This window comes from Coturnix japonica, chromosome 15, assembly GCF_054131305.1.
Source record: "Coturnix japonica strain WE chromosome 15, WE-NBRP24, whole genome shotgun sequence".
Lineage (NCBI taxonomy): Eukaryota > Metazoa > Chordata > Aves > Galliformes > Phasianidae > Coturnix > Coturnix japonica.
In genome coordinates this window covers 12799340-12812837 of record NC_140677.1, presented here as the reverse complement: position 1 = coordinate 12812837, position 13498 = coordinate 12799340, and the positions used below count along the sequence as shown (strand labels likewise).

At 42.6% G+C, this 13498-nt stretch overlaps 1 protein-coding gene across 9 annotated transcripts in view; it reads right to left on the bottom strand.

Annotated features, from left to right (window-relative positions):
- FGD3 (FYVE, RhoGEF and PH domain containing 3) overlaps positions 1-13498 on the bottom strand; it is a 92319-nt gene that overhangs the window by 42518 nt on the left and 36303 nt on the right. Inside the window, exon 1 of one of the 9 annotated variants that reach the window (XM_085516489.1) lies at positions 1983-2304. The exons of the other annotated variants lie outside the window; for them this stretch is intronic. The gene's annotated coding sequence lies outside the window, so the exon portion shown is untranslated. Of the gene's footprint in view, positions 1-1982; positions 2305-13498 lie in introns of those variants that run through there. 9 annotated transcript variants of the gene reach the window in all.

The window sequence follows — 13498 nt, the reverse complement described above, 5'->3', positions numbered from 1 at the left end:
AGTGCTCTGCTCTGAAACTCTTAAGACTGCTTCTGTGGTAGATGAGTGGCACAGGGGCACTGCCCCAAGTGCAGTCACACACAACCTTCCCTAAGGGTTGGCTTGGGGGGACTGTGCAGCCCCTGAAAGTAACAGCATTAAAGTTTGCCGTGAAACAACCCACATAAATGACAGTCAGTGTAACTCAGCAGGGACTGAGCTGGCTAAAAGATGTCCTGAAAACATCCAGCCCTCCTTCTCTCCCATTTCTGGTTACGGCTCTCACAACTCTCCTGGGAAATGATGGTCTGTGTCCTTACGAGAAAAATACAAAGTTTGTAAACCACAGCAAACTAGTGAGTGTCTGAGGAGGGCTGTGAGAAATTACACAGATTGAGTTTAACTTCCAACCACACAGAAACTTACCCAGAAGAGAAAAGACTTTCATCCGAACAGCTAAAACAAACAGATTTGTGCATATAAAGCACAGGAAGGCCCAACAGCCCCCAAACCTGCACCTACAGCATTCTGCTCTCGGGTTCATCGTACTTTTGCCCTCTTCTGACTTCGTTTAAATGCCTTAGGTGAGGACACTTCCTTTAACAGACATCTCAATAACATCCTGAGGGTTACCACTGAACATCGCTGTCACAGTGTTTTACATAAATCTGCATGAAGATCTCCCACCTTTAACATCATCAGCTAGTTTTAAAGCAAATTACTGCATGCTAACCCAAATAACTCAGGGCTATGCTTCACTGGCAGCAGTACATGCTTTATGCCCCTGGCCTTTCATCATCTGAATCAGAACAGACGTGTTATTGAGAAATCAGTTTTTAGCTCTGAGTTGTTCTTCCCTGAACCGCTTCCAAAAGCCAACTGCTGTGGGAGTGCAGGTCCTAAAAATGAACTCACTACACAGAGGTACAACACGCACTAGTCCTGAAGATCGGCAAACAGAGGTAGGTGCATTGCTTTCACTGCAATTAACAATACTTGCCTGACCACTGAATAGTTCATTATTGTCTTCAGAAGGGGATGAGACTTCAGTGATGATTTATAACCTTTTCCAGTGCTTCTCAATTCTTACAAGTGCTTTTCAGTACTGTTAAAAACCCAGCGGTGTGATCTCCCACATGTGTAGGACAGCATTCTGCTCATTGGCAAGGTCACCCCAAACCTGTGGCTGCAGGACGAGCAGCACTGCTGTCCCTGGGGGTCCTGGCCTCCCCCAGCCTTCACCCACACAGACAGGGTGAGCTGGCAAACCCCTCAGGTACCAACTATAAATTCCTAACATTCCTAAACTAAATGTTTGCTCTACATTTATGCGTATATTTTATAAATTATAGATGTGCATAGGTGGAGTGAAAATCTCCAAGTGACAGAAATGAGGAGTTTTGCATCTAATTCTCTTCAACTGCCCTGCTTTAAATATGCATCTAAAACATTCCTACTGAGAGCTTCACACTCCTTACGCCACAAAGCAAAGGCAGAAGCATGAGCACACCTCAGAAATCCAGCTGCTAGAACAACGCTGCATGCAGCCCTGTGCTGGGGAAAGTGAGAGCACAGCTCACCAAACCAAAGAGGCACCCAGCTGCAGGATTTTGCTCTGAATACAAGTGGCCATCATCCCATCCCAGCCAGCTTGAAGTAACGACTCCTAAAAGACTACTGGATGTTTCATATTCACCCCACAGTAGATCAGTAAGGTCTGCTGGGTGTAATTCAGCTTCAAATCAGCTCACAGCAGACAGAGACACTTTAAACTTCCCAGGACAAGGAATGGAAGTAGTGACCAGAAAAGCCATACTGAGAACAGCCTGAAACAAAATAAAACTAGGCTCACTTTAAAGGAAAGTAAGAACGAAACTGAAGCAAAGCATTAGAGAATACATTCCCCTACCAGAACTAACAATAGGCATGTTCAGCCCAAACACCAAAATAGTTGAATTTCCTGTACGAAACAGGATGTGGTAGTGCAGTCAGAACTCACTTACCTGTGCTGTCTGAGGCTCTCAGTGGCACAAGCAGCCAGGCCTGAGCATGGTCACACTGTGGGTAGGCAGGGAGCTGCAGCCAGGTCACAAGCTGCTGGCCAACCTGCTCCAACTTTGGTAAAGGCTTAACTGAAAATCCTTCATGGGGTACAGGAAGCAGCTTTTCAACTTAAAACACACTTGATTTTTCATTCAAGTGCTGGTGATTACTCAGAGACCAGTCAATTTTTGAGACTGGCCACAGTTTGGCTAAATTTACACTTAACTTGCTTTCCTTACAGAAAGTAACACTGCAGGATACTGAACCCACATCTCCGTGACTGGAAGGCAGTGCTATGAACTTTTGCAATTAATCAAAGTAAAAAGGACAGGCTAAGACAAACTCATTCTTCCCGAGAAAGCACTTGCCTGGCTTTTCCCCTTGAATGGCATAATTGAATTACTCTAGGCTAAAATAATAGGCACAGTAACTTTTTGTGTCACCAAGATCAAAGATAGAAAAAGAACGGGGAAAAAAAAGAGATTCTTGTATCTAGCAAAGAAAGCAGGTAAAAGAGTGACAAAGTAAAGGGGGAGCAGCCTGGGGCAGATGTCAGCTGGAGTGACACTACAAGGGACAAAAGCCCCACCAGCAGCAGCACGTGTCAGGATGTCAACCAGCCTGCAGGGAAGGCAAGACATCTTCTGCAACAGAAAGGTAGGCAGGGAGAGAGGGGCAGCCAGGCTCATCTCTTCAGTGCACGACAGTCTTACTTTATTCCTGCCTCCTGAAGCACAGAGCAACTCTTCTGACTTCTGTCCCAGGTTTCAGATTTAATTCCCTGTCCCTTCCCCTTGCAGTCCCAAACAGGCTTCTCATCCCCTTTGCTGGTTATGAGCTCCCCAAGGACACAGCACAGGATGCAACTGCAAACTCATTTTTGCCACAGATCTTCCAAATGAAAGCTGCCACTGCATCCGTCCCTAAGCCCTCACTGACCCCAAAGACCACATTGAGCCCCCCACAGAGGAAAGTCAGAACACCAGTTATTCAATGCAACTCTTTTTTCTTTTTCCCTCGACAGGTAACAAGTTTTTCATTATGATGAAAGAGCCCTGATTTACAATTACACTGATTATGCAAATCAAAGAGTGTATTTCAAGTTAATAACACTCCCGGGAGTTCACATCTGTAGTGCTTTAACACAGGAATCACAGCACCAGAACAAACCATTACTGTAAAAATCCAAAGAGATTTTACACAGGTTAGACACAAACAAATGACCCCAGCCAAAGCCGCTCCAATTTGTTCCTCTCAGATTACCTGCATCTGAGTGATTTACTGTCTTGGGGATTCTTTCCCTAGAACAAAGAGAAAGATGGCAGATCTGCCTTTTGCAGAGTTATTTATATGGTGGGGAGGAGAAACAGAGGGAAAAGACTTACACTGCCAACCCTCCAGTGATTTACAGGGCTAACACAAAAGCCAGGACACAGCCAGGTGCTAAGAGCCATCACTGAGACCCCAGCCTTCTTTTCAAACTGTGTCACAGGAAAAAATAAGGCTTAATCTATTTCTTCTCTTACTAGAAGCTTCTCACATTTTTTGCTAATGACAAAAGCAACATGCAAGACTTTCACACTGCTCTGCTGACGTGCTTGTGAATCTTCTTAATGGCACACTTTACAGTGGGTAAACTCTCTGTTAGCCAATAAGGAGAGATTATCCTTCACTTAAGATTTAATGACAATATAATGCATCTCCAACAGTGTCCCAATTAACTGTCCTTTTTTTCTTTTTAATCTTGAAATATTTTATTGGTTTCAGTAAACTGACAATTATCTTTTGCTCATTTAAAAGGCTATTTAGATCCTAAATAAAACCAGGTAGAAAAGGAGCTTTTTCTTAAGGAACTGAGCTTCTCTGGGAGGGGCTAGCTGTTCTCTATTACCATAAGGTGCTGTCAATTCATACTGCAGCATTTAAGCAAAATCGAATTCATTACTGAAAACTGTAGTGAGTATTTTTAAGCCGATATGCTATTTTGGTAGCAGAGCTGCTTACCGCAAAATATCTGCAGTAATGAACTTCCAGTAGCTCCCGACAATCATTAACAAACATATTCCAGCTCTGACTGCTGCTTGGTAACACCCTACTGGAAGTGTCCTGCCTTCTAAAAGAACAGCAGGGTCATGGAGTCTTGAGGTAACTCAAACAAAGCAGCCACGCCAGGCCACCAGAAATATAAAGGTTGAGATGCTTAGGTTGTCTTCTCCCTTTGCAATTCAGTAAGAAATAAGAGATTTGCAGTCACAAGTACAGTTGGAGTACATGTATATCTGACCATCAGTTCCTTCAGAAGCAGTACAGCCAACACAACAGAGGCTTCACAGAATGGCTTGAGTTGGAAAGGACCTTAAAGTTCATTCAGTTCTAACCCCTGCCACAGGTAGGGCTGTAACCCACCAGGTCAGGCTGCCCAGGGCCCCATCCAGCCTGACCTTAAGCTCCTCTCTGCACAGGCCTCGGAGAGGTCTGACCATGAAGTCCTGTAGCTGCACCTACATGGGCTGTCAGCCAAACCTCCAGGAGCAAAGCTGGCCCATGCGCTGTGCCCACCCCAGGCCTGCCTGCTCACTGTTGCCTTGTAAAGAAGAGTCTGATGGTTCCCAGTTCCTACCCAGTGACACAGAAAGTAAGACAAAAAACACTGGACACACATATCGCAACCAGGTACTATAAAAAAACCTTCAAAGCACACAATGGAAGTGGCTGAGATAAAGCACCATTTCCCACAACAAGGCTAATCCCACTGAGCTGAAGCAATGCTGGGCATTCCTGATGTCAATTCAGCATTGCTTCCATTTCCAAGGAGATACACGAGCATATTCTGTATTTTCCAGATGGAAGAACTGAGAACCGAGTGTCATTTTGCTTGCACTAACACAATCTTGGCCTAGATAAGTGCCTTTATAGACTGTGATCCGCTGTCTCTAAGGGCTCAAGCAATAGCAGGAAAAAGAACCCAGAAAGGTTAAAGGTGCTCCTCATAAACAACACAGGGATAAGTAAACTGGAAGAGACTAAAAACCACTGAACTGATTCCAGTATTTTGGATCCCAAAGCAGACAGGATAGGATAAAGCTTCCTTTATATTTACTTCACCCTGGCAAGCACCAAAGAAAGTAGCACCAACTCAAAGTCCTGTAACAAGAAAAAGCTACAGTAAAAAGATCTATTGTTGGTTTCCCCAACAAAACTCTAGCTAATTTACTGTATCTGCAGTAACCATTTCTATTCTGTTATTTATTAGCACATTTTCATCAAATCAGTAGCTACTGACAGGCTGTAAGAACATTCTGCAAGCACCCAGCTGATTATCTGAGATGTCAACTGTAAATCACAAGCACTAAAATCCTTGTGACTTACAGCTACATCTTTGTCCTCAAGAGAGGAACATACCATGCATGATCTCAAAACTGGATTACAACTCTGACAGTTTAAACAAATCTAGGGGAAAAAAATGAAACTCAAGATGATTATATATATTATATATATATATATATATACATACACACACACACACACTACAATTTCTGAATCAGATCATTAGCACAAACTGTGTATTCAAATTAATACCATGGAAACAATTTACATTTTCTCTTGCTCACTGATAATCTTCAGTCCTGAAATAAACTAAGAAAGAGTCTGGTCTGTCATTACATGAAATGCAACTGGCAACTGGCATTTTCAAAGAGAAATATATGGATGATAAGGATAATTATAAACCATGTTACTTGCTCGGGATATATCTGAATAACTGTATATAAAATTTTACTTCATAAAATAGCATTTAATGTATGGCAGTAATTGTTTCAATAATGAGTGGTTTTCAGGGAAGTTCTGCCTTGTTATTTCCTATTGTCCTTTTACTGATGGAGAATACTGAATGTGTACAATGTATGCTTGCTGGCAAAGCTGAGTGATAAGGGGAGAGAGGACAACTGGAAACAACAGAGGGATTTAAGAATAAGGGTGATTGTTGAAACACAGAAGCCGTTAAGAGATACACAAAGAGATCTAAAAGCAGAAGAAAAAAGAGAGAAAAAAAGGTTATTAAAAGATTATTTCAGACACTGAATGACTTGTAATGAATTTATAATTCTGATCTCTTACTTCACTTGACTAACTAATTTATATTGTCACAGTTTTATCAGTTCTTTAGAATGCGTCATGGATAAATGTGTCCTGTCATTGCTATCATTTTTCTTTGGATTTATTATCATCTATTGGCTCCAGGTAGCATAAACTGCTGCAAATAGCACACAGAAAAACACCTTTGAATAAGTCGCCTTTTGGAACGATAACTTTATTCCCAAAGCAAGCAACTGAGTTAGCATCAAGCAGCCAACAGTGACACATACACCTTGAAATCTGCCAATATGCTTTATGCTTCCTTAGCAGCGCATTGCTCAGTGTCAGCAAACTTGAGACTTCAGAAGCCCTTCAAAGAGCAACAATTAAAAGAGATGTTATTCTGCTCATAAAGTCATTGGGGCTAATTAGGAGAAGCTCAGAGCTCAGGCTTCACCCTCCCTATATCCAAATCGGGCATTCATAAATATATGCAAAGTGTGCATTATCTTCCAGCTCCCTCAGTAGGGAGTGACAGCTCTCTTTTGAGAAACCCAAAAGGAAGATGACAGCCACAGGCTTCAAGCTCAGGCTCTTGTACCCCTATGAGCAGACATCAAGACATGCTGTAACCCCAAGGCATCAGCCCAGTGGGAACTACAGCCAGCTGCCCAACACAAGAACCCAACCCAAGGAGGGCTCCCAGCCTACAGTGCTTTTCACCTTCCTGAGCACTTACTGCCCTGTGATCACCACCTAATGTGGGCTTCATCCATCATGGCTTTAACCTCCCCAGGTCAACACACCCCATGCCAACGCACGTATCCCAGGACTAATTTAATCTCTGGAGTTAATCTTTTTTTGTACATCTTAGTTTCCGAGTATAAAATGGGAAAATAATACTGTTATTAAAGTGTGATGAGAATAAACACACCAGGTTAATACTTAGAGGAAGGCACAGAGCACAGGATGTACAACAGAGAACTACTGAATTCCTCTACCATCTCCTAAAGGAAGGAGATGGATTTGATTAAAGAGAAATGTGGCTGCCCTTAAATGTCGATATATGTTTTGTAACCTTAGAATTCTTTAAATGTCATATAGAAACATTAAATAACACTTAAACTCAATATTGGAAATACGTGTAAAGGCAAAAAATCTCAATTTATTCAGGTGATCTGTTGAAAACCCCAATTATAATGTTAAATTAGAATTCCTTAGTTTTGGCATTTGGAAATGATACCATTTTGACATATTTTAAAGAATAAGCTACCTGAAAGGAAGACTGCAAGATTCACAACGACTGAATATGAAGTAACACGGCTGCCAAATTAAATGGCTGTGGTGTTTAAAGAGGATGCAAACAAGTCCATTAAAGCATCGCCATCTGGACATGGGGGACTGGGAATGGTGGGGGCAGGAGCCTCTGTCCTCCCCAGGGAGACACAGTGCCTTGTGAGACCATCATTACCTTTATTATTTACACTACAGCACTGACATTTTACAGACAGACAAAAGGCCAGAAGCCCTGCCCTTGGGAATGAGAACTTACGAGGACAGAGCAAAGCTGTACGACCAGCACCAGCCCCAGTGCCCACTTTCTCCCCTTGTTTGGGGAAGGGAGATCACAAATCTGGGAGCTCACCCTGCAATTAGCAGTGATGAACTGGAAACACTCATGCACTGCAGTGACAGCCACAACACTAAGTAGTGGTGCTTGCACATGATAAAGGCTATCAGATGGAGAGGACTGTGAAGGAAGGTCAATCTGTGACTAGCAGTGTGAAAGAAGCAGGTAAGAACAATCAACAGCATGAAATACCCCACTCCTGCTAAACCTTTATTGACGACTTTCATTTTCCTCTGCATTATGGCTGTAGAAATGAACATTTTAATTTGTGTATGGGTGGCTCCTTGCACTATTTCAGAGAGATGCAGACTGTCAGCCCAATGTGGAACCATCTACTGAGCAGTCAAATCACTTTTTCCTTCCATTTTCATTAGGTCCAAACCTATACACCACCTGAGCTGGCACCATATGATAGGTACCAGCAATAACAGCTCCAGAAGGCACAGCACCAGAATACAGGTTCACTCAAAAACTCCCTCCAAGCAGAACCCCCCCCTGTTACTGCAGCCTGACAGTGCGCTGCCTCCTAAGCAAACCTGCTCTCACTGCCTGTGTCATCATGGAGAAGAAACAACCTCAATCTGACACATTTTATTTCAAAACTGGGGCAGGCGAGCAGCTCACACATTAACCACTGCTGAGCTAAACAGATCGGCAGTGCTTTACTTTTCTGCTGTGATTGCCAACAGTTGCATTCTTGGACTCCTGTTTTGCTCAAGCATGTTCCTAATTCATGTAAAATTAATTAAAAAGGCAGGAAAAAGGTCTGACAAATAGGATTGTGCCAAAAGCCAGTCCCTTACTACTTCAACTGCCATTTTCAGGCTATCTAGAAGAAATCCAAGGTCTGATAGCAGAGAACGCCACCCTTTGCACTGCAGAAACAGCATTAATTCCATTTTCTTGCTTAGCTCAGAGCTTAAAGTTGGAAAGGAAACTCATTCCTAGAGATTTTTCAGGTGTTCTGTTTTCTAATAAAAATGGAAGTACTTTCTATGAACTGAACAGAGACAAGTCTCACCAACTGAAAACGAGACTCTCATACGCAGCACTCATCTACAACCAAAAGATCTTGAATATGACAGATAACCATTCACATGCATTTCTTTAATGAAGAAACTTTCCAGCTTATTATTACGCAAGGAAATAAGCCTCAAACAAGAACACATTCATTATCCAGGCTGGAAGCAGCTTTAAGCAACCCAGTCTCGTGGGAGGTGTCTCTGCCTATAGCAGAGGGGAACGAGATGATCTTAAAGGTGCCTTCCAACCCAAACCACTCTATGATTCTATGATCTACAAATCCATGCACCAAGGCAGTGTAAGGTGAAAAAATCTATTTTATGTATTTCTCACAAATGCCGCCCCAAAGAAGACATGCGAGCTGGATTCACTGCTGCTGACACACACAGCATCCCGCCATGCTGACTCCTAAACTTCCTCCGACACCCAGTTTATTTAATGCATTTCTCAGCACTGAATCCTCACCTTGCAAACACTTCTTCCATAGCATGAAGCCCTGAATGTGAATACAGAAGTCGGAGAAACTTCTGAGTAGGATCACCAGGTTTTAATTAGCTGCCTGTTGTTTATTTTTACCAAATTTGCTTTTGTCTTTTAATACAGAGGAAGAAATAGGTTAGTATTCATTGTGGATAATTATCTCAAAAAGCTTGGCTCATGTTTCTGCACAATGCTTTCAGAGGTACGCAGACAAATTATAGCAGCCACTATCAGTACCCTTTCACAATGCCATATTTTGCAGAAGCTATTTATTCTTTGCTTTGTCCTCGACAATGCTTTATATCAATTGCTGATTTGTCTGGATAATTAACACCCTAAATCCAATTCTTCACAGATGAATTGGAGCGAGTTTGAGTATCAGAGAATGCAGCTATTCATCAGCAGACAGTCCTCACTCCGTGGGTGCACAATGGCTTAAATTTTACTGCACGCTGAAGATGATGCAATTACCAAGTTTGAAAGGAATGTAATCCACACCACCAAAGAAAACGTTCATAGCAGTATGACCAGTGAAGGATAAACAGGAAAGCAATATTTTACCATTACAAGAAACAAAAGTACTGATCTGCAAAACCCAACTGCCTACATAATGCATCACTATGCTGAGAAACAGTAAGCAGTTAAATAGAAAACTCATTATGGAGAAAGGTGGATTAATGAAAGTGTGAAATCTGGTACCCTTAGGTGGCTATCGTTAGTCCATGCATATCAATCTAATTCTCATTGTTATTATTACAAGCAAACTGATGGCAAGTTATTTTTAACTCATCCCTCCAAAAGATGCACCTGAATTCCTCCTGCCTTTTGACTTCCCCAGTCAAAACGTTGCCCAGAAGCTCAGTAGATCTGGCAGTGCAGGACTCATTTTGGGTTACTACCATGCAGATTGCAGCCAGCAGCCCCGTAATAACTTCTGATGGCCGCCAAGTGCTCTGCATCCTCACAGCCAGCAGCAGAACTCACCCTCCAGATCCCAGAACTTCATCCCAGACTCAATGCGCTTTTCTGCTTTCCCTCTGAGTTCTCCCAAACGATGAATCCAGTGTTTAACTTCCCAGCAAGCACAGACTGGAAAGCAAATCTCCAGCCAATCACACCCAGAACACAAAGCACAAACACCTTTCCAGGACAATAAACTGCTGTAGCCAAAAGACATGGGACAACAGAAGTTATTGTAGGAAGAAAAGAACTTACTGTTTCGGCTTGTTTTTAAGATCAATTAACATAGATGGAAAAAAAAATAGGAGTATCCTTAAGGCAGATGAGCCTTTCTTTAGGTTCCCTTCACTGGCTCTGGCAATGGAAAGACATTTCAATTTCTGCAGGTATTCAGCTACTCCTTTTGTTGAAAGCAAATTTCCTGTACATTAGGGGTTATTATACCTGCTGTATTTCACATGACCAACCTTCTATTTTTTCATCAGCTATACAGGATCATTTGGAGCTACTTTACATGTCGCCGTGGATCTGTCTGTACCTTTCAAGTCATTTTCCCACCAGATTTAATGTCTTTCTGCCTCACCACTGAAGCCACTGATGCCATGTTGATAAACCAGTGACATGTTCAACTTGTGTACTTGCTCCTCACCTTTCCTCCCCCTGCTTCCCTCAGCTGAGTGACCTGAATGCTCCACAGGCGCCTGCAAGAGATGGCAGCAATGTGGACCAGCCACTGCATTCAGGATATTCTTCATTTGCACAGCATGATGTGAGAGTATTTTGACCCAAACTACACAGCGTATAACACTGCTTCTAACCACAGCTTTCACTCCTTTTCTCTGGGTAAGGTTCAAACTAGCAGTAGATGCACAGTCTGAGACTTGCACATGCCCCCAGGAGTTAAGTAAGCGGCTTAGAAATAAACCCACATCACATTAATTCAACACAGATTCCCATACTATTGGGAACTCCTTAGTTCATTTCCATGTAGAGAGAGATGAAGGAAAAGCAGGATTTACCCTACTTTGAAATATTCTCTTACTTACTCTTTGCTCAGTCTACCTCAAACATAAAGAAAAGCATTCAACCCAACTACTGTACTTTGGGCATGCAAGTGCAAGAAGAAACCTGGATGTACTGCATAGATTACTGCACTTTCAAATGACTAGTTCAGGACTCCAGATTGTCAGATTGCATTTCTACATGTCAAAATAATAACAGGAAAAAGTCAATCAAACATTTTCATTGGAAAACTGCTCAGAACAGGCACAAGAGGCCGCTGCTCCGAAAACGAATAGGTAGAAATGATTTATTTTCATATAAAAGAGAGACCTTTCAAGCCATACATTCTAGAAACTCTTTGTTTCAAGAGCACATGAGATACAGCTATGCTAGAATCTTGTGAACGTTTTGTCCTTCTCAATTGCAAAGGTGACACCATATAATCTATCGTGATTCCTCTGCTTTGGTCTAACCATGCAGAAGATCATCACCAAATGAGATCATTATAAAAGCAGGCAGACATGCAAGTTACAGTTTATACAATAAAGCACATCCCATCTTTTAACCACAAAGTTTGTCCGTTTTTTAAATAAAGAAAGCAAAAGCAAGCATTAGGAGAAAACACACCGTTAATGGGCATCTCTGCCCATCTTTTCTTGGTATTTTCCAGTTGCCTTCCTAAGCACAGGGGTGCTTGAGAGCTCCTCAGTAGCACCTCCACTGTAGTGATTTTTAATTTCCCATGAACACCGATGATAATAAGAGTAGTCTGAGCAAATTTCAACAAAGCGAAGCAAAAAAAAAGAACTCATTCCAACAGACAGATACTCATCTCCTGAAGCAGACAAGAGAACTAATTATAAACATGAAGCTCAGTGATGAGAAAAAAATTAATTACTGAGAATTACTTTCACTGAATGCCAATTTACTAATTCTAGCACAATAACCAAAGGCACGAAACAAGCATTTCCCAAACAGTCTTACCCTCTCGGACGCACAGACACTGCTGGAGCAGCAGAAGAGCTTTGGTGCCCCTGGCCCACCTGCCCCAGGTGCTAGGAACCCACCTGCAGGATCTGACGGAAGACCCAAATAATGACAGCAAAAAGCCCACGTAGGAACCCATTCCTAACCTCACCTGTAGCAAAGCAAACACGAACATGAAATACAATCAGAAAGTCAAAATCCGGTGTGAATATTAGATAGAAGACATTCCCCAGTACTCCGCTACCATGGTAAAAACCACCGACTGTCAGGTCTTCCTCCAGTCTTGGTCCTCCATGACCTAAATATTCACTGATTATCACTTCTGTGCATTTAACTCTTCAAGGGCCCAATCCTATAAGAAATGAACCTCCAGCCTCTCCATCCAGATTGCTGAAAATGAACAAATACCGCTGCTCCTTTATAAGAGAGACTTACCATCTCACAAGGGCAGGCTGTGAGCCCCATTTCTTTCCCTATGTATCACACCAACCTATATTTTAGTTCATGGCAACTGCTGTTCGCTCTGCTTCTTGTGCCAACAATTCCAAAACAGTACAGTTTTACAAACTATATTCAACATTCAACAGCAGAAAGGGTGACAGAGCACTGGATCAGGCTGCCCAGAGAGTTCGTGCAGTCTCCTTCTCTGGAGATACTCAATACCCACGTGGACACTTTCCTGTGCAACCTGCTGTAGGGAACCAACTTTAGCAGGAGGATGGACTTCATGATCTCCAGAGGTCCTTTCCAACTCTTCTACGAAAGACCTGTGTTAGAGGGCAGAACTTCACAGAGGAGCTGGCAGTGGGACTAGAGATGCAGTTTTATACTAAACCTGATCCCCATTCATTGCATGGGGAAAAGGCTGCCCACTGATGGGAGCCAGCATGAGACCGCAGCCCCCAGAAAGCAGAACTGAGCCACTATGCTTTCCCCACCTCACCACAATGCACAGCACATCAGCATTCTGATCCCAGCAGAGCCCAGTCGCAGCACAAATCACCTCTGCAAACAAATCAACACAGATTCATCCTCTTCCCTTCCCAGACTAAAGTGTCAGTCGTTCAAAGAAAGCAACCCACATTAAAACCAACCCGTCTTTGATACACCAAACAGGTTGAGACCCACAGTTGTTTCAGTGAAGCATTTCCGCCAGATGCATCATTTTGGAGGCAAGGGGTTTTTAATGCCACATCTGCATTTTTAGTAGAAACAACACTTCAACAGATCCCATGCTTAAATGATGATGCTCTGTTTGGGTTTCCAGTTGGAAAACACAACTGCAGAAACTCTGTGGGTTTTTTCCCTCAAAACAACTCT